This window comes from Trachypithecus francoisi, unplaced genomic scaffold (genome assembly GCF_009764315.1).
Source record: "Trachypithecus francoisi isolate TF-2019V2 unplaced genomic scaffold, Tfra_2.0 Lachesis_group7, whole genome shotgun sequence".
Taxonomy (NCBI): Eukaryota; Metazoa; Chordata; class Mammalia; order Primates; family Cercopithecidae; genus Trachypithecus; species Trachypithecus francoisi.
The window spans coordinates 7,476,602-7,502,112 of record NW_022681472.1 but is presented as its reverse complement, the minus strand read 5'-3'; the positions used below and the strand labels follow the sequence as shown (position 1 = coordinate 7,502,112).

Sequence of the window (25,511 nt, the reverse complement as noted above, 5' to 3'; positions counted from 1 at the left end):
GCATGGCCCCAGTGGAAATTCCTGGCTTGCTTTGTCAACTTTCCCGAGTCCTGGGCCTCAATATCAGCTCTTAGGAGAAAAGACTACATTACAGCCCCAGGAGGGAGGTGGTGTGAATGGGGCTCCTTGATGAATGGATGAAAGGTTTTCAGTAACAAAGAGCATCAGTAGTTTGTGTTTCATCGGCTGAACCAAATCACATGCCCCAAAGGTCTGTGTTTTACTGTCAGTGTCTTTGACACCACCCACTCTTTCTCCACACATACCCATTCTCATCTTGAGGAAGGGACTCTGCTTGGCTGTTCTGGAATTTTCTTAACCAGCAATTGTTTTTGTTCTTGATCATATTTTATCAGGTAAGAACCCCATCTTTTCAAATGTGCCCCCAGGTTACCTCATCTTCACTTAGCAAGTGAAAAAAATATTCAAAATTATACGTAAGAAAAATTTTCCCATCTGAAAATTTGAAGCACTAGAAGTTGAATTTTGCAAGTTTGTTTTGGGTAATCAGCAAGCATATTTCCCTTGGTTGGTTCAGCAACAACATTTCTGTCCCGTCATCTAGTTAGGGATGAATGGCATATTGTGGTTTCCAAAACTGAGACTACATATGCTGCACCCAAACTTGCTCAGTTTGGGAAGCTCACAAGTAGGCTTGCCTTTGATTTTTTTCATTCCCCTGAGTTTCTCTTTTGGCCAAAGAGAAATCGCTTCTGTGCCATTCAAAATACTTGAACTTATCTGCAACCCAGAGTAGAGAAGTAGCTAGTGAAGCCCTTCTTGGAAATTCTTTGGCATGTGGGATGGGGTAGGGTGTAAAAGGAATGGGAAGGTCACAAAAGGTCCTGGAGTCTTTTTTTCTTTTTCTGGAAAAATGATCAATGTTGATCCACAAAGAGAAACTCAAAAAAAAAAAAAAAAATGCTGACAGAGTTTGCAAAGTGCCTTGAGTTTCTCTAGTAAGCTTGCTAAAGTACTCTTTGATTAGTCTTCTTTTGATTATCAATAATTAAACCTTGCATAAGACTAAGCTTGTGCCTTCTATATGCGGTACAACGTCATAGATATGTACGGTTCTCTGAAAGACATGGGGGCAGAGAGAGATTGCCTTTGGAGAAGTACATGAAGATAAACTAATGTAGTAGTAAGAATGTTTTAGAGGCAATCAAGAAATTTGAGAGAAAATATATTGATATAGATTTCTCTAGAAAGACAGGCATAGCTTAAAATAAAATAATCAAATAAAAACAGGCAGAACAACTAGCTGGCTTCCATGGGCCAGGTGCTTGACTCTGGGGAAACCTCAAGGAACGTAAATTGTAGGGTCTCTGTTTTCCTGCAGCTTCTAGTCTAGCAGAAGAGTTTACCATGTGCACCTCAAGTAATTGATATGTTAAGAAAACACAACACAACAGAGTCAAAATACAACTTAATTTTGTTTCTGTTGTTCTTGTAAACTTTATTCAGTGGGACCAACGACCATGACCCCTGGATGAAAACTCTAGCAGGCTCCACGGCTCTTCTGCTCATTCTTAGATAATTCAAAAAGTCTTCTGGTCAACTGGAATCACAGACGCAGTTTCATTTCAGCACTTACAGTGTCTGGTTCCATGCAACAATAAAAAACTGACTTTGGCCTAGCTACGCCCCCTCCACATGTCCTGCCTGTGTGCCTGCAGTGGGGAGGGGAGGCTGAGGAGGCACTGCTGTCTCCCAGCTCCTGCTCCCAGGCCATCTCACCGCAACTGCTATGGTGGTAGGGGGTGTGTTGGGTGCGTGCTGGAAGGAGAGGTAGGAACTTTAGCCCCTTCTAACCTGACTGACTGGTGTTCTATTTTCTGGTCTGGCAGATGGTTTGGGTCAACTTTCTATGATGGACTCTCCGGAGCAGTGAGGCTTTGGAAGCACCCAGTAGCTCCTTTATTCTTGCAGCTCCGTCATTCCTGGTGGGTGCATCTCCCTTCCTTCAGATCGTCAGTGGACCCTACCTTCCTTAGCCCTGGCTGTCCAATGGATAACCTCCACCCCCTTCTTGCCCGGGTCTCCTCCTACCTCTAAGGATCCCTTTTGCACATGTTGGACAGGATTTCTCCTGCTGACCCAGGACACACAACTCCGTCCTCCATCCCCACCTGTGGTCAGCAGGTGCAGTCTGTGCTGCATGCATCCGTCCACGCTCTCTGGCTCTGTCCCCAGAGCTGTTTGCCAACGCCTCTGCCATCTTAGGCAGATTCTGGGACAGACCCTGCTGCATGGTCTTCTTGTGTTTGTGTGGCTGGCTCCCATCTCCCAACTGCAGGAACAAGCCTTGAAGCCCCCGTTCCATGGGCCTTGGGGACGTGGGACAGGAGGCCAAGGAGGTCCCTTCACGACCTCCTCTTTTTAATCTAAGCTTTTTCCATATCCGTGATCTGGCTGAGGGATCCAGAGTCGCTAAAGAAGTCGTTGAGCTGTTTCCTCTGCACTCCTTGGCACAGGGGGAGGGTAAGTGTCCTACTGGGATCTGAGTAGGACACAGAGGGAAAGAGTCTGTCCTAAAATCTGGTTACTCCTCAGATCCAGTGAGCCAAGTGCAATCACCATAACACAAAGAGAAACTGAATTCCAGGTGGTTTAAATAACCTACCCAACCGCAGCAACCCGGTGACGAGCTTAGGCCTCAAACCCGGGCCCACTGAGCAGATTCTGTATTGTCACTGCAGAGGCATCATGCATGTTCAAGATGAAGGGGCCTTGAGGGGAGAGGGCTGCCTCCTGACAGATATTCGGGGCAAGCAAGTAAAGAAACTGGGGTGAGAAAGTGAAAGATCCTCCGCCCCTCCCCCTTTCTTGACTCCCACCGGCCTGCGCGGCCCACGCGGCGTGGACAACAGACCCTTGTGGGCCACCGCGGAGGCCGTGCCACTCGGCGCCGGCCCCACGGCCATCACCGGACCGCTGGAGATGTGACTGGGCTCGGGACATGAGCCCGCTTGTTCGCTCACTCTCAGTGAAAAGAGTTTTGAAATGAGTTCTGAATAGACAGCATTTTCTTTGTGCGGTTGGTAAATAACACAGAGCAAAGTTAGCAAGTTGCAGCGCCTCTGCGTTCTGATTCTATGGAACCTTTTTGTAGGGAGAAGGGCAGGATGTTTTTAACTGAATGTGACCTCACGGGAATACTAGAGGTAAGGAGGAAAAGATGATTGAGGTAAAAATGGGTGTTTTACATCTCAGAAACCATGGCTTTTAATAAAGCCACATGAAGAGAGAAGCTGGCATCATCCCACACAAAAACCGGTGCCTGGCAGAGTTGTGAAAGGTGCTATTCACATTGGTTTGGCGTTTGTGTAGCTTTGATTGAAAATCAATGGCTTTCTTATGATAATTTTCATATTTTTTTATTCCTTAGAAAATAATAAAATTTCTGAATGGGGCAGCGTGGAGAAATCCTAAGAGAAATAGCATAAGAGCATTTTGGAACACATCCAGGAAAAGATAACTTTCGACACACCTGTAGACGTTCGCCAGGTAAAGGTAAGAAAAAATATTGTAAAAAGTACATTTAGGTTATTTTAATACGTCGTACTGGGTTGAACGTTGAGAGAAAACACATACCACTGACACGAGATGGGCGAGGAGGAGTTAGGAGGGCTCACCTTCTGCCCCTCCCTCTCGTGGGCATGGCCGTGGCAGCCGTGTGTCCACCGTGACCATCAGCGACCACCTGAGTGGTTTCTAATGCCGGCTGTGGAGCAGTCAAAGACATGTTCACCAACCAGGTCAAGGGGATCTGACTGAGTATGATACTCGGCAGACAGTTCTGCGAAAAAGTCAATGTATTTAATACTGCAAATATTACTTGTACAGTATGGAATTTCTTTTAGATTTATATTTGCACTGGGACTGACTCATTTTCTATTTAAGATTTTTAAAAACATCACTTTTTCTGTGCTCAGACGAGAAGTACATCTGTTGCTTTCACATAATAAGCATCAAATATGAAGACACGTTGAATGCTTGAACCATTTGTTTGTCGCTATAGGAGACCTGCAACATATGCATGCTATATGGCTGTTTACTGGAACACAGGCACTGAGGAATCAACCTTCATGGTTCTTCATGGTTTCTTTGAGCCATAAGATTTTTAAAAATCTCTAGCTAATTTATGTCACTGAAAATGAACATTATTTTGGACTTTTGAATGGGTATTTTGAAGGAGGTTCAGAAGGACAAAGATTGCATTGGCCACTACGCAGTACTTGGGATTGTAGATGAGTTTCTTGAGCAAAGCATAATAACCACTTTTATTTGTTGGTATGATATATACACATAACGTTAGCACTATGACAAGATTGTTCTTTCAGTTTGCATAGAAATTAGCTGTTGGTTCTCAGGACTGTGCAGTGTTCTGTCTCATGACTGTGGGTTAGGGAAAGCACTTGTGACCAGAGGAGAGCAGACAGTGAGGCTTACAGTGCTGTTGCAGTCAGGAAGAGCTTCTGATTTTCTGGCAGTTGGTGAATATATTTATTGCACATAACTTGGAGCCTTGAGCTTTCTAACTATTTCAGATAAATTGCTGTCAAATTAGCAGGAATGGTCCCTTCAGCTCAACCTAAATAATTTATGCCAAAGTAGTGATTCTCTTGTAAGCCACCTTCATGCGGCCAGGATAAAAATGACATTCCTAGCAACATGGTCCTACATTAAATTATTCATAGTCCTACATTAAATTATTTTGATGTTACTCAAAAATAACATCATTTTTCTTACTGACTTTGTAACCAAACTTTTTAGGTGAGACGGTGTCCTTACTTTGTGACTTTGCAAGTTATCTGGGAAAACCTGTATTTACAACAGAAATAAAAATAAAAAAAAATCCAAACAAAAAAAAGCTTTGCTTTGATTATACCTTTAAACGATTTGAATTAAAGTTCAGTTATATACATCACCATATAGGAAATCTAGGCCCTTGAGCAATGTATTGATGAATTGGGGTGGAAATGTAGGAGGATGGAAACGATGGCGGCACAGGTCTCTTTTCCAGAAACCATTTACACAGGCTTACCAGAAGAGGGCAGGGCAGAGCAATGAACTCTCCAAGGAGTTTCCAAACAGATGTCTTGAAACCTGAAGTGAAAATCTCTGCGTGAAAGTAGCCGTTTTTGGACAGCGTCCTCCACCAAAATCATAGATCTCTAAAATAATAATAAAACTCCCCATACATGCTAATCTCGAAATGGGCCCCTTAACATGGAAGGATTGAGTTGCAAGGGACAAAATTTTAATTCCCTGAGGTCATCAGAGATGTTTTCACTTCAATTTTCCTTTTGATTTATTTTATTATAAAAGACTATGTGAAGTCTAGTATTAGTCATGTGCACAAATTTTCATTATACAGCTTTTTGGGGTGATTTTTTTGATGAAAGTATTGAAAAAAATCACAAATTCAGATTCGTGGAAGATTCCCTATGTAACACAGCGTTTGAAGCAAAATGCAGCTTAAGGAAGTTTCCCATTAAATCCATATTCCTTGATGCAAAATGATACCACATTGTTTTACTTGTTAATTTTTTTCTTCTCAGAATTACCACCGAAAACATTTTTTGTTTTATAATAAAACACTTGATACTCTACATTAGACATACATTTTACACTTGAAATCTGGAAAGAAAAACCTACTAGACTGGAACAGAATTCCAAAGAACGTGAGGGGACAAATCTCTGGAGTCATGTTATATTTTGCTTTAGGGTTACTATAAAATTCAAGTTTCATCGTCTATGCATAAATGTTTAGGAGATCTAAATGTCTTTTCACTAAATTTTATTCTGTAATCTGAAAGTTAGCATTTAAGATGATCATTCTTATAGGCTAATTAGGATGATAAAATCCTTTCCTCTTTTCAAAAGTTCACGAGCGCATAACAAATTGGAACTACTTTTACAAGCCAAGTGTCCCTCTTATGCCATTAGCTTTTTTGGATTTACCTTCTAGATGACTTTGACTCATGTTAACTTCAGATATTTGACATATCAAGTATGGTTGTCTTCAAAGGTTTCCCAGGCAACTGCAACAAATTCATCTGGTTCTAGTCAAAAGTGCCCTTGAACTCTCAGCTCACTTCCCTTCCCTATATGAGTAATGTGTGTAGCAAAAGGAAAAACACCAAAGACTTCATGTAACAGGCTAATGTGAATGATTTGGTGAAGAGAGGGATGGATTTCACAAAAGGATCCACTTGGATGTTAAGACCTCAGCTGGCTGCCTGAGTGTTCCCTTTGTCAAGCTCTCGTTTGCGTTTAGGGGGAAGGCCACAACCCACATCATGTGTTCTGGGTTCTGTTTAACTCTTCCTCACAGTTCCTAGGGCCCCAAACTCTTATCCCTGGGTAGCCCCAAGGATTCCTTCAAGGCCAGATCGCCAACCCGCCAGGGAGTGACTGCCCCCAAATCTCTGAGAGATGCCTCAGGCCTCCAGCTGATTCACACACACGCTGACCTGTGAGAATCATTCTCTGCTTCTTGTTTCTCACATAACCCACTGGGAAGCAATGGTTAGAGTCTTGTTGCATTTTCAAAGCTTAGAGGAAGAGTTTTATAATTACCTCCCAAATAGTTCCTGAAGAATAGAGGAGAGAGTAATTGGAATCTCTGGTCCTGTTGTTTGTGAAAGGTTCCTCTGCTTAACATTGATTACGTTCTCTGTTGTGTTTAAAAGAAAATATTTCACCTCATCTAGGCAGACAGTGAAGTCAGACCATTACCTTTTTTGCCCTTTATTTTGACTCTTGTCTTTACAGTCGACTGACTAGTGCCTGGAATGATGGCAAATAAGGCAATATAACATGGACAGCCTGCAAATCCCACTCATGGAGCTCTGTAAATGGGAGCAGATTGCTGTCTGAGTACAGGGCTTCTGCAGACGTCTCCTTATCAACTCCACATTGAACTCAAAGTCTAGAGAGCTTTAGCAATTAATGATGTGTCATCTGGATCCAACTATAAAAACATGGTGACCACCCTTTCCGCCACCCCTCACCATTCCTTTCTCCTTGGATTTGTTGTATTTCGTTCTATTCAATATGCTTACTGAGAAGTAAACATTACATTGAAATGTGTCTAAGTAGGCAAAATTTTAAGAATCTACTTTTATGGGTCTATAACAAATTTTAGGAAGGCTATTTTCATTGATATGTGAAAGTATATTATAGTTGCTTTAGCTACTAGCCTTTCCAACAGCTACATTTACCACTGTGATTGTCACTTTGAATAATCCTTGGGTTATTAAAATTAATATAGATAAATATAATTTTATAGTAGGAAATGTAGTTGTCAGGATGTGAAATAATAGTAATCAATTTGAATAAATATTTGCTATTTGTTTTCATAAAAGTTTTAATCCTTAAGAGAGAACTCTGACCAAAACAGGAATGTAGCAGGATCAATGAAACAGGTGGCATGAATCATCTCACTGGCTTTTAATTAAAAAGGATGCTGTGGTTGTTGGCGTGGACTGGACTGCGCATAGACAGTTTTAGAATTTCTTAAGCTGAAATCCAGCTGGAGAGTTCTTAATCGGAATGGACTTATTTTGATAACTTATAATCTGTGTATTCAGAGCATTGATGTTATAGTTTTGATACCTAAATTACCGTTTTAAAAATTCAAAGAGATATATGAATTCCGAGTCTCGGACAGTTATTCCTGAGCCAAAGGATTTCTGTGCAATGCTAATATGTATAATAGAGAATCAGTTTTTCACTGTACAGTTTTGTCATCATGTTTCAATAACTGAATGAATATTCTGAATTAATAAGCATAACGTTTGTATAAGCTAAAGACTAGTCTAAGCTCTGCATTCAATGATGGGAACCTTAAACAAATGTTTCTTTTCATCAGCTTGTTCAAAAGGCATAAACATAATTACAGTTCTGAGGTGATAACATATTGACTGCTTAAAATAGTAAGTGGGTCTGGACAAGGTAACTTAAAGTTATGGGCTGCACGTTGTTTTGAGTACTTGGAAGAATCTGGAAAAAATAATTTTTTTAAAAAAAGATATGCTTACTGTTTATCTTATAGAAAAACAGTCTGAGCATTAAACACCCACTAGAATTTTGGGGGTTTTGTTTTTCTAAAGCATTGGTTAAAATTCAGATAAGTTGATACTTATAGCTTGAGAGAAAAGATGGGGAAATGGTAGAAATATCAAATGATGAGTTAGTTTTAAATTTCTCAGAATGCTCAGGGGATAGTGAGAGAAAGAGGGACTTGCTGGCCATGTCCCCACACCTCCGCTTTGCACCTTCTGCTGAGGTTAGTTCCCGAAAACAGTGCTGGGTCTTTGCGCTACATCTGGTTCGGCTTCTTTTCCTCCTTCCTTCTTTATCCGTCACATGGCCTGCCCTCTATCTCTTAAATCTTAGGTCTGTTGTGAGACTGGGGAAGGAGTGGTGTGAACACATGCTCCTGGACCTGGAAACGCCCCTCTGCCCTGGCTCCTTCTGTCTTGGCAGAGCGTGTCATTCATTCTCCCAACAAATACCTGAGCACTTCTCTGTGCAGGGCGGGTCTCAGTGCTTTGGATGTGCTGTCTCACTTAATTCTCTTAAAAGCTCTTAGAGGTTGTTCCTGTTACCTTCATTCTACAGATGATGGGACTGAGATTTTCAGAGAAGTAAGGATAAAAATTTAAGATCAAGGCCGGGCGCAGTGGCTCAAGCCTGTAATCCCAGCACTTTGGGAGGCCGAGACGGGCGGATCACGAGATCAGGAGATCGAGACCATCCTGGCTAACACGGTGAAACCCCGTCTCTACTAAAAACTACAAAAAACTAGCCGGGCGACGGGGCGGCGCCTGTAGTCCCAGCTACCCGGGAGGCTGAGACAGGAGAATGGCGTGAACCCGGGAGGCGGAGCTTGCAGTGAGCTGAGATCCGGCCACAGCACTCCAGCCTGGGTGACAGAGCGAGACTCCGTCTCAAAAAAAAAAAAAAAAAAAAAAATTTAAGATCATAAAACCCCTAAGTGTTGACGTTAGGATTTACGTCTTGAACCACCTCTTTGCTCATTGCTGCTTCAGAAACAGACCTGTCTCTAAGGCATTTATGCCTTAGTACTGATATTTCAAACTTTTTTATTTTGAAACAATTTCAAACTTAGAAAAAGCTATAAGTACAAAAGTTGTAGCATAAATAATTCCAGAATCACCCAGATTTCCCAGTCGTTCACCTTTGAGCACATTTGCTTTCTGTCATCTATCTCTATTTCTGTGTGTATGTATGTGTGTATGTGCATACATACGTATGTTTATATTTTTCATGATGAAATATCTGTGATGAGTTGTAGATGTGATTCCCCTTTACTGCGACACATCTCAGTGTACGTTCCTAAACACATGGATGTTATCTTATATACCCACCAGACAAGTTCAAGTCCATGAAATTAACAGTAATACAACATATACACTTTATTCAAATTCTACCACAGTAAAGACAAACAAAGCAAAACAACTGTGGTCTAGGATTCAATCCAAGCCCATGCATTGTATTTAATTGTCATGCCTCTTTAGTCTCTTTTAATCAGGGACATTTTCTAAGTCTTTATCTCTCATGATCCTGACATTTGTAGACAGAGAGGCCAGCTACCTTGTAAATTTTTCCTGTTTGGGTTTTTCTGATGTTTCCTCATGATTTGATTCAAGCTATTCATTTTGGCAGGAATTCCATAGAAGTAATATGATGTTCTTTGTAGTTTGTGATGCGTGATGTCAGGAAGCACACAGATTGATTTTCCACATTACCAGTTTGTTAATTTGGGTAAGGTGATATCTGCTGGACTTCATCATAGCAGAGTTACTATTTTTACTTTTGTAAGTATCAATCAAAGCAAAGTTACTCTTTTTCCTTTTGTAAGTATTTTACCTTGTAAAAAGATATTTTGGGGATATGTAAATATTTTGATTTTTATCTCATTGGTTTTAATATCTGCTGATGATCCTTTCCTGGATCAGTTATCATCATCATGGTTGCCAAATGGTATTACCTATCTTTGTTGGCTTCGTTATTGAGTGATTTACTTATTAGTCTAGAGAGATACAGTGTCTCTAGTTTCTAACCTGTAGTCTTGTGTGGTTTTATTATTAATCTAGGAACACACAAAATGCTCCACAATACTTATTTCATTGGATTTTCACAACATATCTACTAGGTAGACATTATTATATCCACATTTTGTTTGTGAGGAAACTGAAGAAATAAGTTGGCAACATTTTCAGAAAGAAAATGTTAAAAATTAATCCTTAAATAGCATTGATGATGTCCATGGTAAATAGAGTGAAGTTTTAAAAGTACAAAACAGAATTTAAAAACTATCAGAAAAAAATCATTATAACATTGTGCCATGATTGATAAACTTTGAAAGCAGAAACCAGGGAAAGAGACAAGACTTTACCTCACCCTGACATTTGAGCGAGGTGAGGTGAGTGGATGAAAACCTGAAAAGCTTTACCACCATGGCCCAGCTTGGAGAGAAGACTGGAAGGATACACAAATTCCAAAGGAAAGAAGGAGGAGATCCCTGAATATGGAACTTGGATGTTTTTCCTGGGCTGAAAAAATGGAGAACAAGAGGAAGTAGGAAGGTTAGAGTCATCAAAGCTAATTTTTATCTTAGCAAATAGCAGAGATTTAGCAGGATGGAAAACGAAAGAGAAAGCAAGACACAATTCTTTAGCTGGCAGAGGGCCAAGCGATGAAGGCGGAGAAGACCCCAGGTGAAGTTTGTCTCCCTTGCTGTAGGACCTCAACCTGTTGATTTTCCTGCCTTTTCCCCACTCATGAAGAAGGGAACTATATGATCCCTGGGGAGAAAATCCAAAACAGGGTAAGGGAAGGCCTGGGGCAGATTGTGTGTCTGGCTCCACTGAATTGTGGTAAGGATCCAATGTGCCTCTAGGTGTGTAGCCAGAGCACTGATGCAGGATCTTAAAGTGAAGAATCCTAGTCCACCAACCGTTAAGTACCCAAACCCAAGGGGAAGCTCCTTTTGACTTCTTCCCATATAGTCAAGTCGAACAAGAGTAGTAGAAGAGAAAATAACCAACTCCCCAACTTGAGTTCCAAGGAGCAGATAAACGGGTGTCAGAAATGGTGGGGCATGTGATAAGTAAAGGAGAATTTATCCAAAGTAGTTCAAAAAGACAAAAGAAGTTGAAAAGCAGTACTGGTTAAATAAGCACACAAGAAAGGAAATGTCATGGAGACCAAAGAAAGCATTACCAAAATGAGAACAGAAAAGAGAGAATAGCACATGATGGGAAGGAAAGGCAAGAGAAGTAAAATGTAATGAAACATGCAAGAGATATATCTCTGAAATCCATCTGGAGGATCTCTGGGCAAAGATGGTAGATTGTACATATACATCTACTTTTGCTTTCTCCCAAATCCTCACAGAAATAATAAAGATAATTTTAAAAATTTTACAAGCCAGGACATAGATGAATGAGATGTAAATGACCTAGCAGGCCCCTCAAAATCTAAAGACAATAGATGTGAAGTTTATAGGGCAAAATCCCCCAGTGGCTAAGAAATTGGGAGTACTTGGTAATTTTAGAAATGGAAAGTGAAGTGAGGCAGTTGACATAAAGGAGCCTGATTGGAGGTCCATAGAAATAGAGGGATATTGCCAATACTCCCTCCCTCACATATCGCTGGAGACCAGCCACCCTCACTGAGGCTGATGACACAGGCTTGTTTTTTGAAATTGGTAATACAAGAAGATTTCTCTACTGAAGGACCCCAGCCACACCTGAGTGTACACACCCCGAAGTCAAGTGGATTGAGTGAATATTTGCATTCTGGAGGCTGAGATTCCCATCCTCATTCTCTCCCCTACCAGCCTCCTGCAATAATAGCAGACAGGTCTTTATCATCCAGAAATTCCCCTCCTGGGATTTGGACCCAAGAAGAAAGCTCCTGGAGATGTTGACAGCGGAAGACCACCTGCCAGTCCAGCTCCCAGTCACCAAGCCCACTCCCATACCCAGAGCCCCATCAGCCCTCCATTATGTCACCCTTCAATGTTAGAGGCTAACCAAGGCGTACCAGAGAAATGACAAGTAAGCAAAACTGCCAAACAGAGCAAAGCAGCTTGGAGGAAATGGAAATGACAAAGATGAAGAAAAAACCCACAACTCATATTAATGTCCCCAAAGTGATGTAATCGTGAAACAGGTTACTTGGAGAACAACAACAAAAAACTCCTAGAAATAAAAATAATTTTAAAAAGTTTATAAAGTGATGGCAAAATACAAATGTTCCATAGAAGCATTAGGAGGTGAAGTTGAGGAACCTTCTTTCCAAATGGAGAAAATATATCAGTTGAAATATAGGAGGAAAATAGCAGGAAAATTTGACACTAAGGGGAAGAAATCATCCACAAACCAATTCAAGATAGTTCCAGGAAAGTGAGCTCCTCAAGTTTCTATTCTTATAGGGTTTGTCTACAAGAAGAATGAAAACACATAATTAGCACACCTGTAGTTCTGAAACTGTAGAACTTTGAGGACAAAATAATGAACCTTTAAGCTTAGAGAAAGAGAGAGTTAAAGAGAACAATCACAAAATATGATGATTTTTGGACTATGTCATAGAAGCAGTGGTACTTAGTCCTAACCTGGATTTTTACACATAGCCAAGCTATCAATCAAGTGTGAAGGCTGAATAAAGATGGTTGAAAATATGCAAGAGTCAAAAACGTTTTAAACATTTTAACTTCCAGGTTTCCTATCTCCAAAGCTACTGGAGGATATGCTCCACAAAATTGAGGGATTAAATTAAGAAGGAAGAAAAGGTGGGATCCAGCAAACAGGGGTCTATTACCAGACAGAGGTGAGGGATTCCAGAATGTGGGTGAGTGAGGTTTGAGGATGATAGTTCTGTAGAGCTAGAAGCCGACTGGTACAGAATGGAACAGGCAGGATGTTCTGAGACAGATTCTCCAGGAAGATGAATTGATAACGTGCCCGAGGCATCTGAACGTCCTGAGAGGAAATTTCTGTGACTGCATAAAACAGTGTGAGGTCAAATTCATAGTAATGTCTTCGAAAACACTGCAAACAATTATTGGGGTGCAGAGCTGTATTTGGGGAGCCTGAAGCTTATAAAATTGTGGGGGCCTCTTTTGAAATAAGAATACAAAATAATAAATACACATTTATGTTCCAGAACAAATGTTTATTTAGAATGAGTAAATATAATGATAAGAAATTACACATTTAAACATGCAGACATATATTGAAAGCAAAGCAAGTTAAAGATACCGTTTTCATTATTAAATTGTTTTTATTGATCGACAGCCTTTATATTCCTATATTATTATTATTATTTGTATTTTAATAGAGATGGAGTTTCTCCATTTTGGCCAGGCTGGTCTCGAACTCCTGACCCCAAGTGATCTGCCTACCTTGGCCCTCCAAAGTGCTGGGATTACAGGCGTGAGCCACCATGCCCAGCCTATTCCTATTTTGTTTTTAATACTTTTTTGAGCACCTCTTTATTGACAGTGCTCGTATAATATTTTATATAGAAAGAATGGAAAGCTAATCCAATCTTTTTCTAATGTGGTTAATCAAATTTATTTATTTTTAATTAATGATGGCTTAGAAAGCTTTCTTTTGGCATTACTATTCTTTATGAGATTATTATAAATGTTTAATATTTCTTCATTATTTATGGCAAGGTGACAATAGATCTTGTTCAGAACTGATAATCAGTGTGATTTACCTGATAGCCAAATCGAAAATCAAACTACTATGCTATTTAGATATAATGGTAGCCACTAAAAGATTTAATCAAATGTTAGACCAGAAGCCCTTTCCATCAGTGACCAGGTTTGGTATCTGCTAGGAGGGAAAAGCCTGGTATCTGATCACCAGTGTTTCTGTTCTTTTTGCTTTATAGTTTGTAATTTACTGAGGCATATTTAATTCATGATTAATTTTGTTGATGTTTAAGTTACTTATAGTCATATTAAGAGTTAGAGAGGAGTGATATCAGCAAGATGACTGACTAAAAGTGCCCAACACCCATTTCCTGGCCTACCCCCACAAAAAATGAATAAACAATGAATAAACAACTACATTTTGATCAGAGTGGCTGAAGAAGAGTGTGGGAGTATAGCAGGAGTGGCAGAAATCCAGTGGATCACAAACATTAAGTCTGGGCTCACACAGAAGGAATCATGCCACCCCTTGCCACCCGACCTGTGCCAATTCTCTTATTCAGCTCAGAACCAAGAAAGACTCCTTCCTGTGGGGAAAAGGTAAGCAGGAGGTACCCAGCAGCCCCCATTACCATTGTGGACACAAGCAGTCTTCACTACTGGAGAATCCTACAGTCCTCCAGGTCCCTGAGCTCAGCTTGGGGAGCTGCCTGGAGTTCACATAGCTGCACTGCTGCAAAGGAGGAGCCCACATTGTGCCTCACCTCTTATAGGCCAAGCTGCTACTGCACTATGCCATCTGGAAACTAGAGCCACTGCTAGAGTGTGTCCTGCTTGGGGATCTAGTAGCTACTATATCCCTTTATTGCTGAGGGCCAGCCAGCATTGCATCATGCTCTCAAACACAGTAGTGCAACATTCCCCAGCTGAGCCACAGCAACTTCTTATTCCCTGGGAACAAGCTACCTAGAAGCCACTCCATGTCCCCCGTCCAAGTTGCTACTGTGCCCCAGCCCCAGCTACTTGGACTCGAGGCCCAGTAGAGCAGCCATGCACTTCAGTGCCTGAACTAGCCCAATGTCCCACCCCCAGAAAATTGGAAATTTGGTCCAGGGGAGGAGCTACATCCCTGGTATCCAAGCCCTTATGGCAGTCTACTCTTCAGGTTCCTGGATCCCAGCCCAGCAGAGCAGCCACACCCCATAGTGCTGAGCTGATGTGGTATACTAGCCCTTAGAGAAACAGAGTGTTGGCTGAGCTGTGCTGCCCCACCCCTGGACTGAACAGCTGCCGTGCCCCACCTTCCTGGGTCTGGACCAGCTCTCTGGAGTCTGACTTGATGAGACACACATCTCCCTCAGAAGTGGCACCTGCTTCCCAGAGCCCAAGCAGTAACTGTGCTCCACTATTCTTGGGTCCTTGCTGCCACTGCACCTGGCCTCAGAGAGACTGACCTACTGCTGTATCCTACTGCTCTGGGGCCACAGTCATCACTATGCAGTACCTCCACTTCTGATGCCTGAATTGCCATTGTGTACTGTTGGTTCTAAGACCTGAATTGCAGCTGTCTCCTGCTCTCTGGGGACTGAGCCTCTAGAACATCCCTTCTTCCCTGGAGCCATGTCAATGCTATGCCCTGATCGCCAGGATTAGAGTCACAGCTACATCCCTGAACCCTGGGCCCAAGTTACTGGGAAATGCCTCAGAGTCAAAGTTCTTTGCTTGGTGGGAGACCTGCATCCACCTGTGCCTCAGAGAATGAACCTGTGCCCACATCTCAGGTGCCACAGTAGTTCAATAAGACACTGAGCCTAGGACCCCGATTCTATAGCCATTCCAATCACATGTGTCCTTGAACACAGTGATGCTATAGCTGCCTGTGGCCCATGTCATACCTGATACCAACAGGGATCCCCTCAGCTAAGTGTGCCTACTGTGGGGAAAATGACAACAGGAGAACCCCTAATGCACTTGCTGCCAAGAACCCTAACTACCATGCCACCACCACTGCCACAAACAGCCTAAGACACTGAGGTACTCGCAGTCATTGCTGATGTTAATCACAGCTGAAGAAGCTGCACAGAGACTACACTACTATACCCACTCAGAACCAGAGCCAAGTACCCTGCTGACCTGACATCCTAGGACTCATCTACAGGCAAAAAATCTTACCCTATGAAAGCCCTCTTAGAAGAGACAACTGTTCCACTGGATGCACAGGCATCAACATAGGGACATAAGAAATATGAAAAAGCAAGGAAACATGACACCACAAAAGGAAGAACATGATTCACTAGTAACTGGCCACAAAGAAATTGAAATAGAAATTGCTTAAAAAGGAATTAAAAATAATAATTTTAGGGAAACAAGAGAATACAGATAGACAATTCAACAAAATCAGGAAAACAATTCATGATCTGAATGAGAAAGTCCACAAAGAGATAGCTATCATAAAAAAGAACCAAACAGAAATCTTGTAGCTGAATAACTCAATGAATAAAATTTTAAAAATTGACAGCTTCAACAGCAGACTAGATCAAGCAGAAGAAAGAATATCTGAACTTGAAAAGAAGTGTTTTGAAATAACCTAGTTGGGAGGAAAAAAGAGTGAAGAAAATCTATGGGATTTATAAGACACTAATTAAGTGAAAAAATATTTCAATATGGAGTTATCAGAGGGAGAAGAAGCGGAAAGGCATGGAAAACTTATTTAACAAATGAGTTGCTGAAAAATTCTCAAGTCTTGGGAGAACAACAGACATGCAGATTTATGAAGCTTAATGATCTCCAAATGGGTTCAACCCAAAGAGGGCCTCACCAAGGCATATTACAATAAAAATGTCAGAAATCAAAGACAGAGAGAGAATTTAAAAAGCAGCAAGAGAAAAATGTCAAATGACATATCAGGAAATCTCTATTAGACTATCAGCAGATTTATCAGCAGAAACCTCGCAAACCAGAAGAGAATGGAACAATATACTGAAAGTGCTGAAAGAAAAAAAAACCTGTCAGCCAAGAATATTACACTTAGTAGTGCTGACTTTCAGAAATAAAGGGGAAATAAAGTCTTTCCCAGAAAAGCAAAAGCTAAGGAAATTTATCACTACTAGACCTGCCTTACAAGAAATATTTAAGGGAATTCTTTAACCAGAAACAAAAGGATGATGATTACTATCATGAAAACACATGACAATATAAAGCTCACCAGTAGAGGTTCATTCATTGTCAAATTCAGAATATGTAATTACTGTAGTGGTTGTGTGTAAATCTTTCAACTTTCTAGTATGAAGGTTAAATGTCAAAATGGTCAAAAATAACTATGGCTACATTAAGTTGCTAAGAAATATGCAATATAAAAATATGTAAATTGTGACAACAAAAACATAAATTGTGGCTGACAGGGGAGAAGTTAAAAGTCTAGAGTATTTTTATGTGATCAAAGTTAAGTAGTTATCATCTTATTATAATCTATTATAACTATAAGATGTTTCATGTAAGCCCCATGGTACACAAAACAAAAAATTATAACAAATAAACAAATAAGGAAGAAAAGGGAATCAAAGCTTACCACTACAGAAAATCATCAAATCACAAAGGCAGACAACAAAAGAAGAAGAAAGGAAAAATAATCTACAAAACAACCAGAAAGCAATTAACAAAATGGCAGGAGTTAAGCCAATACCTATCAATAATAACTGAATGTAAATAGATTAAACTTTCCAATCAAAAGGCAGAGGGTGTCTAAATGAAGAGAAACCCAACATCCAACTTCATGCTGCCTACAAGAGACCCATCGTAGCTTTGGGGACACACATAGGCTGAAAGTGAAGGGAGTGAAAGAAGATATTCCACGCAAATAGTAACTGAAAGAGAAGAGATGGCTATGTTTATAAAGAGACTTCAGGTTAAAAGGTAAATAGACTTCAAGTTAAAAACTGTTGTAAGAGACAAAGATTGTCATTATTTAATGGTAAAAGGGCCAACCTACTAAGAAGACATAACAGTTGTAAATATATATGCACCCAGCATTGGAATACCTAAGTATATAAAGCAAATATTAATGGACATGAATGAAGAACTAGATAGCAATACAATAATAGCTGGGGATTCAACACCCCACTTTCAACAATGGATAGATCAACCAGACATAAAATTAATAAGGAAACACTGGATTTGAGCTTCACTTTAGGCCAAATGGACCTAACAGACATATATGGAACTTTCAATCTAATAGCAGCAGAATAAACATTCTCTAGTGCACATAGAACATTCTTCAGGAAAGCCCCTATGTCAGTCCACAAAACAAGTGTTAACAAATTCAAGAAGACTGAAATTATATGTAGCATTTTTTCCAACCACAACAGTATGAAACTAGAAATCAATAACAGGAGGAATCTTGAAAAATTCACAAATATGTGGAGATTAAACATGTTCCTGAGCAACCAATGTCTTAAAGAAGAAGTCAAAGGGAAATTTAAAAATATCTGGAGAAAAACGACAATGGAAACATAACATATCAAAACCTATGAACTGCAACAACAATAGTTCTAAGAGGCAAGTTTATAGCAATACATGCCTACATTAAAAAGAAGAAAGATCCCAAATAAATAGCCTAACAATATGCCTCAAGGAGCTCAAAAAAAAGAGTAACAAATGAAACCTAAAGTTAGCAGGAGAGAAATAAAAAAAATCAGAACAGATATAAATCAAAGAGAACAGAAAAACCATAGACAAAATTCATAAAACCAAGAATTGGCTCCTTGAAAAAAATAAACAAAATCAATAATCCTCTAACTAGACTAAGAAATAAAAGAGACAAGACTCAAACAAATAAAATCAGTGATGAAAGTGAAGACATTACAACAGACACATCAGAAATAAAAAGGAGCATAACAAACTATTCTGAACAATTGTATGCCAACAAAAGGGATAACATAGAAGAGATGAATAAATTTCTAGAAAAAATATAACCTACCAAGATTGAATCAGGAAAAAATAGAAAGCTTTAATTTACCATAACAAATCAAGAGAATAAAGAAGTAGTTAAAAACCAAAAAAAGCCCAGGACCAGATGGCTTCAGAGCTGAATTCTATCAAACATTCAAAGAAGAATTATTACCAATACTTCTTCTATTCTTCCAAAAAAATAGAGATACAGATAATACTTCCAAACACATTTTACGAGGGCAGTATTACCTTGATACCTCAGCCAAAGACACCACAGAAAAAGAAAACTACAGGCCAATGTCTCTGATGAATGTTGATACAAAAATTCTCAATAAAATATTAGCAAACCCAATTCAACAATGCATCAAAAATATTATACATCATGACCAAGTTTATTGCTGGCATGCATGTTTGGTCTAACATACATAAATCAATGTGATACATCACATTAGTAGAATGAAGGAAAATAACTCCATGATTATTCTCAATTGACATCTCAATTCTGTGTCTCAACTGATGTGGACAAAACATTTGACAAAGTTCAGGATTTTTTTTCGGATCTTTCAGGATTAAAACTCTTAACAGTTTAAATACAGAAGAAAAGTTCCTCAACATGATAAAGGTCATTTATAAAAACCCACAGCTAGCATCATGATCAGTGGTGAGCAACTGAAAGCTCTTCCACTATGATCTGATACAAGGCAGGAATGCCCATTCTCCCCACTTCATTCAACCTAGTACTGACTACTAGCAAAAGCAGTCAGACAAGAAAAGAAATAGAAGGCATCCAATGACAAAAGAAGAAAGAAAATTATCTCTATTTGCAGATGACATGATTTTATATACAGAAAGCCTGCAGATTCCACAGAAACTCTTAAAACGAATACATGAATTCAGTAAATTTGTAGGATATAAAATCAATATAGAAAATCAGTTACATTTCAATATATAAATAACATCCAAGCTGGAACAAAATCAAGAAAATGATCCCATTTTGATTGTCTAGAGATGCTTAGGAATAAATTTATCCAATACAGTGGAAGATTTGTATGCTGAAAACTGTAAAACATCAAAAAGAGAAATTGAAGAAGGCACAAATAAATGTGTCCATGTGTAGGAAGAACTAATATTGTTAAAATGACCATGCTACTTAAAGCAATATACAGATTTAATGCAATCCTTATCAAAATTCCAATATTATTCTTCACAGAAATTGAAAATAAACTCTAAAATTTGTATGAAACCACAGAAATGCCTGACTAGCCACAGCAATACTAAGAAAAATAAAATTAGAGACATCACACTTCCTGATTTAAAATTATATTACAAAGCTATAGTAATCAAAACAGTATGGTACTGGTATTAAAACAGAACCATAGACCAGTGGAACAAAATAGAGTAGCCAGAAATAGATTCAAGCATATACACTTAACTAATTTTTGACAAGGGTATAAACAGGACATAATGGTTAAAGGATAGTCTCTTCAATAAATAGTGCTGGAAAAATCAGATTTCCACATGCAAATGAATAAAAATTGGACTCTTTTACCACAAAAGTCTCAAAATGGATAAAAGGCCTAAATGTAAGACCTGAAACCATAAAACTCCTAGGTGAGAATATAGGGGAAAAGCTACCTGACATTGGTCTTGGCTGTGATTTTTTTTGATATCACTCAAAAACCTCAGGCCACAAAAGCAAAAATAAATAAATAGGACTATATCAAACTAAAAGTTGCTGCACAGCAAAGAAAGCAACCAAGAGGAACAATATTTCAAACCACATATCTAATAAGGAGTTAGTTTCCAAAATTTATGAAGAACTCTTATAGCTCAATAGCAGAAAAACATAACCCAATGTAAACAAAAATGAGTGAAGGACCTGAACAGACATTTCTCCAAAGAAGAATGGCCAACATATATATGAAGAGGTGCACAACATTAGTAGTCATCAAGGAAATGCAAACTAAAACAACAATTCTATTAGTTATCACTTCATACCTGTTAGGATGATTATTATCAAAAAGACAAGAGGTAAATGTTGGTAAGGGTGTGGAGAAAAGGGAACCATAGTACACTGTTGGTGAAAATGTAGATTGATACAGCCATTATGAAAAAAACTATGGAGGTTTCCAAAGAAATTCAAAATAGAACTACTTTATCATCCAGAAATTCTCTTTCTGGGTATACATCCAAAGGAGATGAACTTAACATCTTGTAAAGATGTGAAAGATGCAAATATTCATTGCAGCATTATTCACAATAGCCAAGATATGGAAACAACATAAGTGTTCATTGATGGACAAATGGATAAAGAAAACGTGTTATATATTTACCAAGTGATATGGTCCGCTTTGTGTCCTCACCCAAATCTCATCTTGAATTGTAATCTGAATTGTAATCTCCATGTGTTGGGGGAGGGACCTTGTTGGAGGTAATTACATCATGGGGGTGGTTCCCCCATGCTGTTCTCATGAGTGAGTGAATTCTCATGAGATCTGATGGTTTTTTATGGGGCTTTTCCCCCTTTGCTTGGCACTCTCTCTCCTGCTGCCTTGTGAAAAAGGACATGTTTGCTTCCCCTTCTGCCATGGTAGTAAATTTCCTGAGGCCTCCCCCGGCCATGTGGAACTGTGAGCCAATTAAACTTCTTTTCTTTATAAATTATCCAGTCTTGAGTATTTCTTCATAGCAGTGTGAGAACGGACTAATATAACAATGGAATATTATTCAGTCTTACAAAGGATCTTGCCATTTGCCACAACATGGATAAAGCTGGAGGACATTATGCTAAGTGAAATAAGCCAGACACAGAAAGAAAAATAATATGTAATCTCACTTATATGTAAGATACATAGAGAGAGAATAAACTAGTGGTTACTAGGGGTGAGGGTGGGGAAGGAAATGGGGAGATGTAGGTCAGAAACATAATGTAGTCGTGTAGAATGAACAAGTCTAGAGATTTAATATAACGTGAAGACTATAGTAAATAAAATTGTATTAGGGATTTTTGTAAATAAGTAGTTTCTAACTGCTCCTGTCACAAAAAGTAACTATATGAGATGAAGGTACATTAATCTGCTTCACTGCTGTGACTATTTTACTACCTATATGTTTCCTGTAATATCATGTTGTAAACCGAAATATATACAATAAAATTCGTTTTAAAAAAGAGTTAGAAATTTTGTCTACCATTTATTTTTGTGCTTATTGTTTGTATGTTTAAATATGTGGGCATATGGATTTTGTGTGTTTTACACACAAATACTTTTTAATTTCCATAAACATATCATTTTTAGTAATTCTGTAAAAGTTTTCTTAAGTTCAGTTTCTAGGTTTAGTTAAATTAAGTTTTCGCCTATCCCACCAAGTTTGCTTGAATCCTAAAATTAAATATTTAAGTTGGAGAGCACTTTCAGTTTTGTGGAGGATACTGCTTTTCCAGGCATGCTCATCCCCAAGGACAGATTTTGGCCAGTGGCCAAGCAGGATATGACGTCACCAGTACCCTCAACAGTTTTCTGTATTTGGATCCCAGTAAGCACATCAGTTTCCTCCCTTCCTCATGTTAAGTTCTTTCTCATGGACCACAAGAAAGTCAGTGTCTGTAATTTGGCTTCTCTCTGACCATGGGAGCTTTATATTCACCAGACATGGTTCTAGCACCTAAGCCACAAGCTAGCTCTCCCCAAAAGATTCCTGGGCTCTTACCTAGATATCTTCATGGTTCCCTTAGGCCCTCACTTCCTTACTGAAATGCTAACTTTCCAACAATGTCTTTCAGGATCACCCTGTTAAGCCGGCAAGTCCCATTCCACTCCTAACAGCTCTCCCTACTTGCAGTTTTGTTTCTTTGCTCTGCGAAGCACTTATCAATCTCCAGTGTAATATGTTTGATTTCTCATCTTTATTTATATGCTCAAAGAACAAAGCAGAGGATTGTGTGTCTTTTGCTCACACATCTGTCTCCGCCCTTAGAACAGTACTTGGCACATAGTAGATGCTCAGTGAAGTGCTGTGGTACAGGGCAGAAGGTGGTGGTCCCTATGTTGAAATAAGTCAAAGTCATACTCCAGCCCAGCCAGGACACTCTGTGATATCCATAATTATAAACTTTCTCTGATAGAATTTTTCCAATGAGAGACCTCCCTCATGACTGACGTTAATAGACTTTCTGGCCTCCTTGCCATATGGTTCCGGAAGTGTTCCCTTCTTGGTGCGTATCCACTCTCATGTCTTGAATCATTGCGCCTGCTGTGTTTCTGTAGTTTCTTTTCCCTTCACTTGCTCAGCATGTTCATTTTCAAAAGCCAACAGCTAATACCAAGCACAGAAGACTGGTTTTGAAAAAGGTAAAATTTTCATTCATTTAGCAAGTGTTCTAAGGTTCTTTGCTTAAGGAATTTATACTCCAGTTGGAGAAACAAACAAAACTGTGTGGGTGATGATATAGTAAAGGACCCAGGCAGAATATAAGGTGCTAGGTTGCCCTCAGTGTTCATTTTGTGGTGAGAATTAAAATATGAAATATAAAAGCAGTTTTCTAACTTCCCTTCCCACACCATTTAAAGAGAGGGAGCTTCGAGGAATATTTTCTTGTCTTACAGAGAGCATAGGAATTACTAGGGTTTAAAAAATTTCTGAGACATGAAGAAGAGGAAAGAGGAGGTGGAAGGGGGAGCTGGGACTCGGGAAAGATCCTGCTCAGGCAGGGATTGGAAAATAGAGGACAGGAAGTCTGAGCAGCTCTCATGGGATGCACTTTTGGAGAGAAGGAGGACTAAGGAAGATTTTGAAGACTTTTTTTGGTATGTTTTGAGGATTATAGCCTACCCCAGATCCACTTCCCTCAAGAGTACGTGAGGGAAATTGTGAAATTTTTCTGAAGATATATATATATTTTTAATTTTAAGAAAGATTGGAGTAGGGAAGGGCAATTTATAGCAAGACCAAAAACTCAAACACCCACAAAGGAAAAACATGACAGGTGGAATTGGCAGAAATTACTGAGGGAATGGCTACTATAGGGTTCACGTGTGACAGCTTGGGATGGCTCCTCTACATCTGGAGAGACTAGGATGCCCTTCATTAAGACAGGGGGGGCCGGGCGCGGTAGCTCAAGCCTGTAATCCCAGCACTTTGGGAGGCCGAGACGGGCGGATCACGAGGTCAGGAGATCGAGACCATCCTGGCTAACATGGTGAAACCCCGTCTCTACTAAAAAATACAAAAAACTAGCCGGGCGACATGGCGGGCGCCTGTAGTCCCAGCTGCTTGGAGGCTGAGGCAGGAGAATGGCGTGAACCCAGGAGGCGGAGCTTGCAGTGAGCTGAGACCCGGCCACTGCACTCCAGCCTGGGCGGCAGAGCGAGACTCCGTCTCAAAAAAAAAAAAAAAAAAAAAAAAAAAAAAAAAAAGACAGGGGGATGGAACGGTGCCTGTGGGACATTCTGGTAGAGAACACACCACACATTAATGGGTATTGCTGTCAATCTGTGAGTATGAAGATATGATGAGAATTACACTTAGATGATCTTGGCAGTAGCCTTTGACTTGTGTTTTGGAGCGGAGAGAGACAGAGATGCATGTGCACGTGTGTGGTGTTTGGACGTGTGCCTTATATAAAGAACATTATTAATAGTTTCATGATTTTTTTGTTGTTGTTTTGAGATGGAGTTCCACTCTTGTCACCCAGGCAGAGTGCAGTGGCAGAGTCTCAGCTCACTGCAACCTCTGCCTCCTGTGTTCAAGTCATTGTCCTGCCTCAGCCTCCCAAGTAGCTGAGATTATAGGTGCCTGCCAACACACCCGGCCAATTTTTGTATTTTTAGTAGAGATGGGGTTTCACCATGTTGGCCAGGCTGGTCTCAAACTCCTGACCTCAGCTGATTCGCCTGCCTCAACCTCCCAAATTGCTGGGATTACAAGGCTTGAGCCATTGTGTCCAGCCTTCTGCATTTTTTTCATTTCCCATAAATATGCAAAATTACTGCCTCTTGAGTGTGACTTTATTTTGTCTTGTAGTAACAGTTTTTCCGAGAGGAGTGTATCTGCACTTTTACATGGTCAGTGAACAGAAAATGATTGACCATGTGAAACTGGTCAATGCAGTTTGAGGACATGCTGCAATACATGTTGAGGACACTAGTTCAGGACTGAGTCTATATGGTGATGCTGGCTGCACATGTGTTATTATCTGCTCTACATTTCTCTCCCCTGTTGTGGACTCTAAGGGGTCTGTGCCACAGGTCTGAGCATCACTGACCATGTTTTCCAAAAGTGACAGAGAAGGATACATCATTCTTAACACTTTCCTATTTTGAGTTGATCAAATTAATTTTACTAGATGTGTGGATTGCACCACGGAGCCAGCCTTGGAGTAAACAGAAAGTGGGGTTTCAGGGTTCTCAGGAGGGCCTAATGCCTGCTCAGAACTTTGTCCACCCAAAGTGAATTCCATATCAAAGCAGGCAAAGAGGGTCTAGAGGCAAGGAACTTAAGGGTAATTTGTGCTGACTTCCCAGAACTGAATCAAAAGGAAAATCCCATCTCTCCACATCCAAGTAACAAAGGATCAGAGGCTACTCCCTTTACACAGTATCACAGATGAAAAATAGAAAGTACCTCTGATTGGTCCCTTCCCACAACCAGTCAGACCAGTCAGACTGGTCATGGGCCAAGTCTTCATGTGTAACTTTGTAATTTCCTTTCAGCCTTTGATTGGCTGCCTTCTGCAATCAATCAGACTGGTCATGACCTACTCCTTCATTTACATAGTGTGTAACCAAGTAACCAATGAGAAACCTCTAGAGGGTGTTTTAATCCCAGAAAACTCTGTAACCAGTGCTCTTCAGCTGTTTGC

The 25,511-nt window shown here is 39.9% G+C and overlaps 1 long non-coding RNA gene across 1 annotated transcript in view; it reads left to right on the top strand.

Annotated features, from left to right (window-relative positions):
- The first annotated feature begins 2,969 nt into the window (after nt 1–2,969).
- LOC117079607 overlaps nt 2,970–25,511 on the top strand; it is a 196,536-nt gene continuing 173,994 nt past the window's right edge. Inside the window, exons 1-2 of the long non-coding RNA XR_004435510.1 lie at nt 2,970–3,167; nt 3,392–3,516. This is a non-coding gene — a long non-coding RNA (uncharacterized LOC117079607). The remainder of the gene's footprint in view (nt 3,168–3,391; nt 3,517–25,511) is intronic.